This window comes from Schistocerca nitens, chromosome 8 (genome assembly GCF_023898315.1).
Source record: "Schistocerca nitens isolate TAMUIC-IGC-003100 chromosome 8, iqSchNite1.1, whole genome shotgun sequence".
In the NCBI taxonomy this organism is placed as follows: domain Eukaryota; kingdom Metazoa; phylum Arthropoda; class Insecta; order Orthoptera; family Acrididae; genus Schistocerca; species Schistocerca nitens.
This window is the reverse complement of record NC_064621.1, coordinates 293253678-293267103: the sequence shown is the minus strand read 5'-3', so window position 1 is coordinate 293267103 and position 13426 is coordinate 293253678.

Genomic DNA, 13426 nt, shown 5'->3' with positions numbered 1-13426 from the left:
GTCCACGTTACACATGCATGAATTATGATTTTCGGAAGTCGACCTCGCTGCCACCTGCCATCCCATACGTCTGTAACCAATCCACTGCTGACTGAGTCTGCCTCTCATTCCAGACGAGGAACACAATGTCATCCGCAAATACTCTACATTTGAATGATGGATGCTGCAGGGAGATCCCAGCAAGACGGCGGGGAAGGCCTGCGAGGCATGCTTCTAAGGCGTTAGCATATAGGAGGATCGACAAGGGGCAACCGTGTCTGACTGATCTTCAGATCTTAAAATGCTCTGTTCTCCCTCTGTTGATCAGCATCGCTGATCTGGCGCCATGCAACAGCCGCATCACTGCAGTGGTCAGTAATTGTGGGACACCCTTCCTATTCATCACTGCCTCGAGATACACATGATCCATTTGATCAAAAGCATGATCGAAATCTGCAGCAATCAGTGCTCCCCTAAGGCGGCATGCAGCCACGAGGGTGACGACTTCGCAATAGTCTCCCAAGGCTGTGTGGATATTAGTGATGCCGCCAAGAGAAATCTGACTGGCATGTATTCGATCCGTCAGCGACGTTTTGATACGGATGCCCAGTATATGCATAAAGATCTTGTAGTCACTATTAAGGAGGGTCAAGGGGTGATAATCACAAGGCCGTTAGCCACCAAGGGGCTTGAGTATTGCGATCATGAGCCCTTCCGTGAATTTAATGGGAACTGGCACTTATTGCTGCAGAATCTCATTAAATATGCATAGCCACATCGGTATAATAATGGTCATAAAGGCACGGTAAAATTCCAATGGGAATCCATCTGGACCTGGGGACCTCAAGTAATCGCTTCCTCCAACTCATCAGACGTAATTTCAGATAACACGTCCGCTTCCCCATTCACATGCGTCGCGTCTGGGGCATTCTCCAGCTCCCTCTGTCCCTCCTCGCATAGAATCTGCTAATATGATCCGTGAATGCCTGTGCTGTTCCTCTTTGTGTTGAAAATCGACAGCCATCGTCGAGATCGATTTCATGAGTTAACGTCCTTCGTCTTCTTCTTCTTTCCTTTATCACATAATGCATCGAGTGAACCTCGTTGGGCTGGCAATCCTGGGACCTCAAGCGTATCATCTTATCCACAATCCTTAGTGTCGCAAATTTTACCAGCTTCGCCTAGACTCGGTGGACGGCTGTCTTGCTATCTGGTGTAGGTGGTTGAGCGAACAGGTCCTGGAGGGCCGTAAAATAAAAGTCAGTGGTCGTGGGCAGCCATTGAGAAACCTCCTTCCCATAACCTATTAACGTCCTACGTAAAGCTGGCTTCGAGCACTCGATCCGCTCCTGTGGTACAGAATCGTAAGAATTTCGTCCCCGGAGACAGCCATGCCATGCGCTCTCCACCATTTTTCGGCATTCTTCATCACACAGGTGGGAGACGTTCATCTTCCAATTACCCCTCCATCTCCATACCTACTCTCTATAAAGGTTAACTGTACAAATATATGCCTCATGGTCTGTAGACGCTGTCGGCCAGATTTCTGCGTTCACCGTCGGCATCGCTAACACCCTTGGAACGTAGATCCGATCCAAACGGCTCGCGGAATGGCTCGCAAAAAATGTATATCAGTGTTGGTTGCGATACTTCAGGTCCCATGTATCGACTAATAGCGTCCCGCTAACCAGCTCCCGAAGTTCTTGGCTAGGAGTATAGTTAGGATGTTGGTCCTTTCTGTTGAGCACATAATTAAAATATCCGCCAAGTATGCAAGCATCGTATTGTCCCCAGAACGATAGTGTAACCTCGTGGGCGTAAAAATCGGTTCTGTCCCTTCTCTTATCCGAGCCTAACGGTGTTTATATATTGATCAAACGTATTCCAGCTATGGTCACGGCCGTATCACGAGCAGAAGGCAAATAATCTACTTCGTCTGCACTTATCCCTTCCTTCAATCGTATCACAGTGGCAACGCCTCTCTGATCACGCAGGGAACAGTAAATATCGTAACCGTAGAAGTCCGAAGGGGGAAGCACCGGAACGTCCTGTAATAGCGCTATGTCTAAACCTGCTGCCTTTATCATGTCACTGAGCATCTTGATTTTTACCGGTGTCCCAATGCTATTGATGTTAACAGACCCCATGCGATAAGCTTGTTGCATGGCTGTCAAGGTAGACAAGGCGCCTTACAGTTGCTAATTCTCCTGAGCACTGGCTGCTTTATTTCTAACGTCCCCTCATATGGTCTGCCGTTATTCCGTGCACTCTTCCGGTCCTACACCGGCAGAGTGTGTGGGGGCAGTTCCTCCAGCATCATCTGTTCCCCACAGGGGTGGGTCTTCTGATACGTCCCCTAGCATCCCATCGCTGTCGTCCGTTGTAGGTGCCGTAGCCTCCTCAGTAGCCTGCTACGGTCCATGGAACTCCTCCGCTGTTTCTGGAGCATCGTCATCGGAAGGTCGTGTCGCTGTCCCTCTGGCCATCCTTGCATCCACGCTAGGCAGTTCATCTGATCTCTACCCGAAAAAGCCTCAGAATTGCCTGCTGGATCAGACTGCTCGTCCTCCACGCGCTTCTTTCGACGCTTTGGTGATCGCTGTTTTCGTTGCCAAGCCTCGGAATCAGAGGTCAGCATGGCCTCTGGTTGGTCGTGGAGGACGTCGGAATCGTGCGCCGTCGAATTATCGATGTCTGTAAGTGCCTTATCTGAAGGAGCCGCGAGCGGCACCGAAGAGAGAGCGTCCTGTGACTGCTGCAGGCCGTCCAGCGCAACGTCTTTCTTCCGTGGCTCGCTACGATCTGCCCCTGTCTGTACGTTCCGGTACGTTTCTGACTCGCGGCTCTGCGTCATCGCTTGATGTGGCAACATAGGTCAAGGAGAGCGCAGTCAAATACTGTGTGAGTGGTGGATCATCCCATGACAGCTGTAACAGTCTTCGTTGAGTACACTTAGAACGTATATGTCCCTTCTTCCCACACCTAGAGAACGTCCTTGGTTGTCCGTTGCAGTTGACAATCACCCTACAACCAGCGACGTACAAGTATGACGGAACGTGTTTTCAGAGTTCTATCCGTATTTGTCTTACGCCATTGAGGACAGAATACGTTTTGAAACTCGCCGATTTTTCAGCCACATGGGATACGATTGTTCCGTAAGGACGCAGGGCGTCTGTCACCAATTCTTCTGGCACTTCGAATGGAAGCTCACAGTCGCGGATCGTTCGTAGTCCCATGCCAGCGTGTTCAACTGTAACAACTCCATCATTCCCGTCTGAATGACAGAAACTAAGTCCTTGTCGGTGTCGGAGTAGTGGTGAGCTTGACATACACCACGCTGCTGACTATAGATACGTGTATTCCAACTAGAACGTCAGGTTTGATTTTTACCTAGACCCGTAAATAACGTTCTATATCGTAAGCCTTCTGTCGAGCATGTTCGTTAACTAAATGTCAGTGTCGATTTGCGGAACGACAAGGCTATGATTCTTTCTATGTATTACCACGGCACATCGCTACACACTTAACATAAACACCTCTCGCGCACGCGTGCGGCAGGGACGTAAACACCGTCCGAACCGCTGCACCGGTGAAGGCTGACGTATGCTACTGAGCTACCCAAAGACGACTCGCAATCCGTCCTCAGGTACTGACAGAATTGAAGCTTTGAGGACAGGTCGCGAGTCATGCTTGGGTAGCTCAGTTGGGCGCCGGCATGGTAGCTCAGCGTATTCGATCAGAGAGCTGGCTGGTCTCTGTAATAAAAAAGAACTGAGTGAAGGGATCGACAACGAACTTCAACGGATGTCATGTGACGTCGGATACGACGAAATACAATGCAAAAAAAGAAAGATGAATGGTAGAGCACTTGCCTACGAAAGGCAAAGTTCCCGAGTTCGAGTCTCGGTCCGGCACACAGTTCTAATTTGTCAGGAAGTTTCAATAGTATATCTTTCTACTGGTCGAACTGGATGACAGCTGCCATTATAGCTGTGTTCTTTGGTATGGATGCTCTTCAGGATATAGTTGAAATTGTATCATCTCTATCTTTTCTTGTGACGAATCGTATATCTTTTGCATGGTGAGCAGTTGACAAAACTGTAACAGATATATTATCGTGACATTTTAATGCAGATACATACCCTTTTGTATGTATGATGATATACCCTTACATGCAGTTGGAAAACGTTTTCCAGACAGGACCACAAGGAGGCGTGGCAGGTAATGCAGCCCACAGAAGCAAGTGATGTGCTGTAATTTCATAAGTAGCTACTGCAACGTACCACTATGTATTCAACATGTTTTGAAAAATGTCATAAAAATATTAAGCTGTCAATAAAAAAATTTCTTTAACATAGTAAAGGCACTTACATTCTTTGTTTTATGTGTCCTCAGCCGTAGGAGTCCACCTGCCTAGCTGAGAGGTAACATGCTTGCCTACCATGTAGCGGGCCTGGGTTTCGTTCCCGGCCGGGTAGGAGATTTTCTCCGCTCGTGGACTGGGTATTGTGTTGTCCTCATCATCACCCACGAGCAAGTCGCCCAATGTGGCGTTACCTGAAATAAGACTTGCTACCCGGCGTCCGAACTTCCCCTGATGGGGCCTCCCGGCCAACAATGCCACACGATGATTTCATTTCATCCAATGATTATTTTAAGTGGGACGGATACCTTCCGCTGCACTTTCTCCTCAGCGGGACATATGCCTCTCAGTTAAGATAATTATAAAACTATAAACAACAACTGAAATTTAGAAACATGGCAAGACTCGGTATCCACTCCAAAAGCGAGAAACAATATTTTTAGTAATATGGGAAATTTTAAGCCATTCGGTCACGAAAGGATTAAGAGTTCATTCTCGAAGCTTCAGGCAGGTACGTTAACGCGCAGGTTCCACTGACGTACTGGTATCTCTACTGCAGCCAAGTGGAGGTAGCGGCGGGTAGCCGACACAGGTGGCGGTCTGCAGGTCGCGCATCCAATCAGGAGGGGGCAGATGGCCCCGCCAGATAGCGGCGTACCTGCCTTAATTTTCTCGCTATTGTCTTCCGCTGAACACAGCGAGCGGGCCGTGCCTGCCCGGGGCCACTCCCTCGCCCTTTCAGCTCTCGTGAATCAATCTTCCGAGGGAGCGCGCAGCGTCAACCCAACAAAGGGCTTATCGGCGCCGCTATCCGACCTGGCGTGGCGGGACGCACCCAGCCCAGCCCGCGCCGTCTCGTCTCCGCCTTACTTTATTCCATTCTTTTCTCCCTCTGTGGCAGCGCAGCGCGGGGCCGGGCCGCTCCCGGAGTAGGCTGGCATTATCTCGCAGCCCGCTGCCTCGCCTTGTAAATCAGCTGCTTTCGACGTAGGCACAGGTGTCCCACATTCGTCCTGTCCTGGGTGCGTCCCATTCCTGTTAAGCTGTCGGGAAATCTGTGTCAGCACGGGAGGGCCAAAGTGCAATCGTAGTCTCTTCTACCCTCCTTCCTTTTAACAACAAGTGAATTGTTATTGTAAAGAGAAATACAACCAGTAATAATTTGGAGGGTGACGGTAATGGACATTTATGAAACTACATAAATGTAAGTGAAAAATTTCGGTGCAAGGCAGTTGGTGATGAGCGACACATTTTCAAGCTTATGATGCAGGTTTCTCTGCCGAATTCTTTCTGTTCCCTGCAGCATTGCCCACGGTACATTTAACGGAAATAATTTTTGTTGTAAACTATAGCTGTTGTTGATGCTGTATTCTTCATTCCAAAGAGTGGTCTGACGCAGCTCTTCGTGCTACTCTATCCTATGCAAGCCTCTTCATCTCCGAGTAACTACTGCAGCTTGCAACTTTCTGAATCTGCTTAGTGTATTCATCTCTTCGTCTCCCTCTACGATTTTTACCCTCCTGGCTTCCCTCCAATACTAAATCGGTGGTACCTTTATGCCTCAGAACGTATTATACCAGCCGATGCCATCTTCTAGTCAAGTAGGGCCACAAATTCTTCTTCTTCCCAATTCTTTTCAGTACCCCCTCATTAGTTACGTGATCTATCCGTCTAATCTTCATTATTCCTTTGTAGCACCACATTTCAAAAACTTCTCTTCTTTCTAAACGGTTTACCATCCATGTTTCACTTGCATATGTGGCTACACTCCATACAAATACTTTCATGAATGACTTGCTAACACTTAAATCTATACTCGATGTTAGCTAATTTCTCTTCTTCAGAAACGCTTTCCTACCCATCAGATGGTTCAAAAGGCCCTGAGTACTATGGGACTTGACACTTGAGGTCATCAGTCCCCTCCTACCCATCGCCAGTCTACATTTGATATCCTCTCTACTTAGACCATCATCAGTTATTTTGCTCCCCAAATAGAAAAAGTCATCTAGTACTTCAAGTGTCTCATTTCCTAAACTAATTCCCTCTGCATCACCTGATTTAATATGACCACATTCCATTATCCTCGTTTTGATTTTGTTGATGTTCATCTTATACCCTCCTTTCAAGACACTGTCTATTTCGTTCAACTACTCTTCTAAATCCTTTTCTGTCTCTGACAGAATTACAATGTCATCGGCAAACCTCGAGGTTTTTATTTCTTCTCTCTGGATTTTATTTCCTACTCCAAATTTTTATATTCTTTCCTTTACTGCTTGCTCAATATACAGATTGAATAACATCGGGGATAGGCTACAACCCTGTCTCACTCCCTTCCCAACCACTGCTTCCCTTTCATGCCCCTCGACTCTTATAACTGACATCTGGTTTCTGTACAAATTGTAAATATCCTTTCGCTCCATGTATTTTACCCCTGCCACCATCAGAATTTTAAAGAGAGTATTCCGGTCAGCATTGTCAAAAGCTTTCTCTAAGTCTACATATGATATAAATGTAGGTTTGGCTTTCCTTAAACTATCTTCTATGATAAGTCGTAGGGTCAGTATTGCCTCGCGTGTTCCTACATTTCTACGGAATCCAAACTATTCCTGTTCTTCCCCGTTGTCGGTTTCTACCAGTTTTTCCACTCGTCCGTGCAATTAGTGTTAGTACTTTGCAACCATGACTTATTGTCGCAGTAGTAAATTAAAAGTTTTACCACTATTAGAGGGTAGCATCTCTTATATGACTCGCGCCTTACTGCAACCACAAACATTTATCTACTCCTACACAAAAGTGAATGACACATGTCATTTACATTTTCATTAGAGACTGAATAGTTTACAGGAAGTGAAAGTGTAATTAACACCAAAGGTACGAAACAGAACTGCCCTTAGCTTTTATATTGCATGCTGCTGATAATGATGGTGGACATGTTGAAAAGTAATGTCTTCGAATTTTTTACTTGAAAACTATTAAGCGTTGTAAGTAAAACTAACCTTATTAATATTCTACTTCTATATCCTTCATTTCTATATTTTTCTGCCCCTGGAACCAGAGGCCTTCGAAATGTAGTGAATGTAACGCAAATATGTCGGTGCGTGAGAGGCAGCGTGCTGTAATCGAGTTCCGAATTAAAGGAGTTCATCCACACGTGGGACACCCTCTCCTTCGGCATAACGATTCGAGGCCACACACGAGCGCTACCGTATCTGCAACAATCCGACGTGCCCCCATCCGATTTTCATCTGTTTCGGGAACTTAAAGAACACCTTCGGGGACTACACTTCGATACTGAAGAAGCAGTGTAAACAGAGGTGAGGTTGTGACTCCGTCAAAAAAGTCAAATGTTCTACAGTGACGGTGTGAAAAAACTGGTCTCTCGTTGGGAGAAACCTGTACGTCACTAGGGTGACAACTTTGAGAAATGAATACGTATACATGAAAAAGAAAGAAGGAGAATAATACTAACGTTTGTTTTATTTAAAAAGTTGTAAGTATTATAACACAAGAAATTAGGATGCGTTGCGTTTCTGCACGCCCCCTCACACGTACTTTAAGTCTCAAACTACACTCCTGGAAATGGAAAAAAGAACACATTGACACCGGTGTGTCAGACCCACCATACTTGCTCCGGACACTGCGAGAGGGCTGTACAAGCAATGATCACACGCACGGCACAGCGGACACACGAGGAACCGCGGTGTTGGCCGTCGAATGGCGCTAGCTGCGCAGCATTTGTGCACCGCCGCCGTCAGTGTCATCCAGTTTGCCGTGGCATACGGAGCTCCACCGCAGTCTTTAACACTGGTAGCATGCCGCGACAGCGTGGACGTGAACCGTATGTGTAGTTGACGGACTTTGAGCGAGGGCGTATAGTGGGCATGCGGGAGGCCGGGTGGACGTACCGCCGAATTGCTCAACACGTGGGGCGTGAGGTCTCCACAGTACATCGATGTTGTCGCCAGTGGTCGGCGGAAGGTGCACGTGCCCGTCGACCTGGGACCGGACCGCAGCGACGCACGGATGCACGCCAAGACCGTAGGATCCTACGCAGTGCCGTAGGGGACCGCACCGCCACTTCCCAGCAAATTAGGGACACTGATGCTCCTGGGGTATCGGCGAGGACCATTCGCAACCGTCTCCATGAAGCTGCGCTACGGTCCCGCACACCGTTAGGCCGTCTTCCGCTCACGCCCCAACATCGTGCAGCCCGCCTCCAGTGGTGTCGCGACAGGCGTGAATGGAGGGACGAATGGAGACGTGTCGTCTTCAGCGATGAGAGTCGCTTCTGCCTTGGTGCCAATGATGGTCGTATGCGTGTTTGGCGCCGTGCAGGTGAGCGCCACAATCAGGACTGCATACGACCAAGGCACACAGGGCCAACACCCGGCATCATGGTGTGGGGAGCGATCTCCTACACTGGCCGTACACCACTGGTGATCGTCGAGGGGACACTGAATAGTGCACGGTACATCCAAACCGTCATCGAACCCATCGTTCTACCATTCCTAGACCGGCAAGGGAACTTGCTGTTCCAACAGGACAATGCACGTCCGCATGTATCCCGTGCCACCCAACGTGCTCTAGAAGGTGTAAGTCAACTACCCTGGCCAGCAAGATCTCCGGATCTGTCCCCCCATGGAGCATGTTTGGGACTGGATGAAGCGTCGTCTCACGCGGTCTGCACGTCCAGCACGAACGCTAGTCCAACTGAGGCACCAGGTGGAAATGGCATGGCAAGCCGTTCCACAGGGCTACATCCAGCATCTCTACGATCGTCTCCATGGGAGAATAGCAGCCTGCATTGCTGCGAAAGGTGGATATACACTGTACTAGTGCCGACATTGTGCATGCTCTGTTGCCTGTGTCTATGTGCCTGTGGTTCTGTCAGTGTGATCATGTGATGTATCTGACCCCAGGAATGTGTCAATAAAGTTTCCCCTTCCTGGGACAATGAATTCACGGTGTTCTTATTTCAATTTCCAGGAGTGTAGTTTATTCCGTAAAATAAAAGCGCAAAACGCATCTAACACGTTAAGAACAAACTCATCAAATAGGGGAGACATCGTTGTATGGCACAGTCATTGTGACTGCTTTTTCTTCAGTTCTCCTTAAAATTCGTGGCGAATGCATGATGGTTATTACTACACCATTGCAATCACCTTCATCATTCCGTACTCATTATTGATAACTTCACGTAGTTTTATAAACAGACATTTCTTTCATATTTCATAGTTTAATTATTATTTACACAATTCAGCGGCCTATTTAGTCCTCACATAGCAATGTTGTTTCCTTGCACAAAAAAAAATAAAAACTATTAAAAGAAAACCATCTGACTTCGATATAGAATTAAAACGTTCATTGGCCCGTAGGTATTCTAACGGATTACTAGCGGTAAGCTAAGGTTTCATCGAAAAAAATTGTATTTAAAAGAAGCAAAGGAAGTAATGTCAAGGTTCTACTCACGTAGTTGCTCAGTTATTCAACTGGCTAATATTCATATCTGACCGGCCATTCGAATGGAATGTCGAACTGTCTACCATTTGCCGGCCGGAGTGGCCGTGCGGTCTAGGCGCTACAGTCTGGAACCGCGTGACCGCTACGGTCGCAGGTTCGAATCCTGACTCGGGCATGGATGTGTGTGATGTCCTTAGGTTAGTTAGGTTTAAGTAGTTCTAAGTTCTAGGGGACTGATGACCACAGCAGTTAAGTCCCATAGTGCTCAGAGCCATTTTTTTTTTTTGTCTACCATTTCGGTAACTGGAATAGATTACACTACCTGACAAAAACATTGAAGCACATGATCGGATGTCGTGCAACCTCGCGCAATACAGGCCAACGGCGGGTATGTAAATGGCTAGAGTCAGTTCTCTGTGACCGATGCAATGGTCACCAGAGAACATTAAGATTGTTCACGGTTAATGTAGTTACGTGAACACCTAGGGTACATAACGCGGCTTGAACAACATCAGATGTCGGGGGTCACTGTGAATGACACGGAGACGCAGTATTCTTACATGAGACGGAGTTATCACCACCTGAATAAGATTGAAATGGCCTCTTACGGGTCTCCATATCCCCAGCTAATCGAATTGTGCAGTATCCAAAATTTGTGAGGTATTTAGATGTGACAGTGACCTGATACTGGTCTGCATGTAAACAATGACAGGCGTGCTCGTCGTCAACGTTCTGGTCGATCGCGTCTGACCACCTCAAGGACAAATCACCGTATTGTGAACCAAGCACATGGTAACCTCTTCACAACTCAGCCTGCCATCGGAGAAAAAGTAATGGGCTTCCTCAGTATTCTGTGTCATTCGACACCATTTGATGAGGACTAACAGTAGCCAGACTAGGGAATTATTGTCACATGTGTAGGTTGCCATTGACTCCAAACCACAAACGGCTGCGTTTGGAGTGAAGAAATGACTTGCAACTGTGGACTGCAATATCACAGAACTAAGTCGTTGGCGAGCATGGCGGTGACCTAGCGAGAGGTCTCGTCTCCAAATATTTTGGAGAGGCGCGACGATACTACTCCTTCAGTCACAGTACAGGGAGCCATCGAGTGTGACTTCAGGTCATGGTTGGTGGTAATTGAGAGTACTGGTGGTACAGAGGGATGTCACAGACCCCCTGCGTCTTCATTCGTTACCTTTCATGCGACGGTATTGTGGTGCCACTTATCAGTAGCACAATGCTCATCTACCTGTGGCACTCGTGCCTCTATGAACTGCCTGTATGATGATGAGATACTGTTGTGGTCAGCAAGATCACTAGATATATCGCTAACATAATGTGTGCCGACTAGCTCATACGTCAAATCTGTCCCAGTGACACGTTTAGGATATCGAGGATCTGTTGCAACAATAGTGGGTCAGTTTGCCACAGGATAGACTACAACGGCTTTACGACACCCGTCCTAACCGATTCATTTCATGCACACATTCCAGAGTGAGTGCAGTGTACGAGACTCATTCCTTAGCTTGACGCCTGGCTGATTTGGCTGGTGTAATTATGGCTACAGTCACTCCTCAGGAGCCAGTGCTGAGTAATTAAATTATTCAACGGAATGTGATTAATGCAGTCTGGTATAGGAGGTGCTGAACACTATATCCTGAGCAGGTCTCGTTGAATTTTTTTGTTACTCAGTTTTGTGACACAGTATTTACTGACTACAAAAGTAAAATCGAGTACTGTAGAGTCAGAATTTATTTCACAAACAACATTTTAAAACATACTAAGACTGAACGTTCGTCACTTACAGTCTCACTTCCAATAGTACATGGCTGGTCACATTAGTGTATGTGCCTCATTGTGGACAAGGATCAGAGATGTATGGTGATGTCGGTTTGGTTATGTCAGTTCACTGTCTTGATATTAGAATAACGAAGTTATATGTTAGGTATGTACTGGTGGCAAGGCATGAAGTGGGCAGCGAAAGAAGACAAATAACCCACTGGGGTAGAGAGTTTATTGAATTATCAAGTTATTGTGATGAAACTTCATGGCAGATTAAAACAGGGCCGGCCGTTGTGGCCGAGCGGTTATAGGCGCTTCAGTCTGGAACCGTGCAACCGTTACGGTCGGAGGTTCGAATCCTGCCTCGGGCATGGATGTGTGTGATGTCCCTAGGTTAGTTAGGTTTAAGTAGATCGAAGTTATAGGGGACTGATGACCCCAGATGTTAAGTCCCCTACTGCTCAGAGCTATTTGATATTAAAACTGTTTGCCGGACCGAGACTCGAACTCAGGACCTTTGCCTTTCGTGGGCAAGTGCTCTACCAACTGAGCTACCCAAGCACGACTCACGACCCGCCCTCACAGCCTTACTTCTGCTAGTACCTTGTCTCCTACCTTCCAAACTTTACAGAAGCTCTCCTGCGAAACTTGCAGAACTAGCACTTCTGAAAGAAAGGATATGGCGGAGACATGGCTTAGCCACAGCCTGGGGGATGTTACCAGAATGAGATTTTCACTCTGCAGCGCAGTGTGTGCTGATATGAAACTTCCTGGAAGATTAAAATTGTATGCCGGACCGAGACTCAAATTCGGGACCTTTGCCTTTCGTGGGAAAGTAGGAGACGAGGTACTGGCGCCAGCCGGGGTGGCTGAGCGGTTCTACGCGCTACAGTTTCGAACCGCGCGACCGCTACGGTCGCAGGTTCGAATCCTGCCTCGGGTATGGATGTGTGTGATGTCCTTAGGTTAGTTAGGTTTAAATAGTTCTAGGTTCTAGGGGACTGATGACCTTAGAAGTTAAGTCCCATAGTGCTCAGAGCCATATATGAGGTACTGGCGGAAATAAAGCTGTGAGGACGGGGCGTGAGTCGTGCTTGGATAGCTCAGTGGTAGAGCACTTGCCTGTGAGAGGCAAAGGTCCCGAGTTCGAGTCTCAGTCCGGCATACAGTTTTAATCTGCCAGGAAGTTTCATGTCAGCACACACTCCGCTGCAGAGTGAAAATCTCATTCTGGAGACATCCCCCAGGCTGTGGCTTAGCCATGTTTCCATCATATCCTTTCTTCCAAGAGTGCTAGTTCTGCAAGGTTCGCAGGCGAGCTTGTGTGAAGTTTGGAAAGTAGGAGACGAGGTCTTGGCGGAAGTAAAGCTGTGAGGACGGGGCGTGAGTCGTGCTTGGGTAGTTCAGTGGTAGAGCACTTTCTCGCGAAAGGCAAAGGTCGCGAGTTCGAGTCTCGGTCCGGCACCCAGTTTTAATCTGCCAGGAAATTTCATATCAGCGCACAGTCCGCTGCAGAGTCAAAAACTCATTATGGAAGTTATTGTGCTTATCGTCCTTGTAACACAGATGTTGCCACGTGAGCTTACCATCAGCTCTAAATGGTAAGTGTCGCACTTTAGAAACTCTGTGATTGCTAGTAATGAATGTGCTCTTCTAAGCCTCTCCACCTCTAGGTCTAAAGTCCACAGTGAATGCCAGAATGAGAACCTGATCTTTTCTACTCTACGGCCAGAGTACGAATCTCCTAACTCGAAAGCCCAACAGCGTGTCTTTTTTAGTTCTATCCCCCAGCGGGAACTCGAATGTCGAAGAAGTACATTTCTCCATGCCTGGAAACAT